Here is a 1,389-nt window from a genome sequence, read left to right as displayed (position 1 = left end):
ATAATCAGTTCTGAACAAGTAAATAATCATTTCCAGATGGAGATGGTCAGAGGATTTGTGGGGGATGTGAGAGGTATGTTGGCCTCTGAAGAGTATACGAATTTGGAGAAGAGTGAGCAAGTTGTTTCAGATGTGAGGGATCAGTGCATCAAAGACTGATGAATACACGATTGTACAGGGGACAGAGAGTTAATGTAGGAGAGTAGTGGAAACTAGAGCTTGAAAGGTAGGTTGAAACCAGACTTTGGAAGACTAAGCCAAGGAGTCTGGGCTTTCTCCTATAGGTATAAGGAACTGTTCTAAGTTTTTGAGATGGGGACTGTAGAGGTGAAGTAATGGTTTAGGAAGATAATACTGATAGATGAAAAAGGGAGTGTTTGAAGGCAGAATAATTGATTAGAAAACTTTTTCACTTCCTTAGAAAAGATGATGAAAGTCTAGTGTACAATAGTGACTACAGTAATGGAAAAAAAAACAGGAAGAGAAAGAGGAATTAATGTAACTTTGAGATTATTAGATATGGGAAGTGAGGGGCATCTTAAGTTAACATCTTTTGGATAATGTATTGTTTGGGACATGGGTGTGAGGGGAAATGGTTGCACAGCATTATCATAAAGGCGAAATCTGGACACTCAGGTTGGGTTGGAGGAAAATAGTTCTATTTTAGGTGAATTATCATATCATTTAAGAAACCATTGGAAATGCAGTACTCAATTTTATAAGAGAAGGAAATGGGGAGAGAAAGAGAGTGAGAGAAAAAGTCAGGACCAAAAATAAAGAGTTTGGGGTCATCTGTATGTAAGTAATCGTTGAAGAGTTCAAGTTGGGGAAACCTATAAGATCACCAACAAGCTTAGGAATGTAAGACAAATATCTGAGATATGAGCTGTAAGGCACACTCACACTTAGGTGATAAAAGATGAAGAGAAGACAGTGAAGGAGACAGAAAAGGAAGCAGAGAAGAGAATCAAAATATGGGAGAATGACAGTAGTAAAAAAAGTAGAGCATTATAAGAATGGTAGTGATTGGCAATATCTCATACTTCAGAGAGACTATGGAGAACAGGAAATAGAAAAGCCATTGATTTTGACAACTAGCAGTCTTTGGAGCCAATTCCAAATAATTTTCATAAAGCAGGAAGAGCAGAATCAAATTATGTGTGTAATAAGGAAGAAGTGGTACTAATAGAAGCATCAAGTATATATTACCCTTGTGAATAATTTGACTTGGGAAGAAAGGAGAAAAAAGAACGGTAGCAAGATGAGTCCCAGGCCCTTCCCTTTTCTCCTCCAGGTGTTCTCCCAAGGCAGATCAATCTCTCTCATGTAGAATTACCATTTATATGTCAGTGCCATTTAAAATTATATATCAAATCTTGACCTTGCTTC

Source organism: Myotis davidii, unplaced genomic scaffold (assembly GCF_000327345.1).
Source record: "Myotis davidii unplaced genomic scaffold, ASM32734v1 scaffold120, whole genome shotgun sequence".
NCBI classification, from domain to species: Eukaryota; Metazoa; Chordata; class Mammalia; order Chiroptera; family Vespertilionidae; genus Myotis; species Myotis davidii.
The sequence above is the reverse complement of the archived record's forward strand: the minus strand, read 5'-3'. Positions refer to the sequence as shown.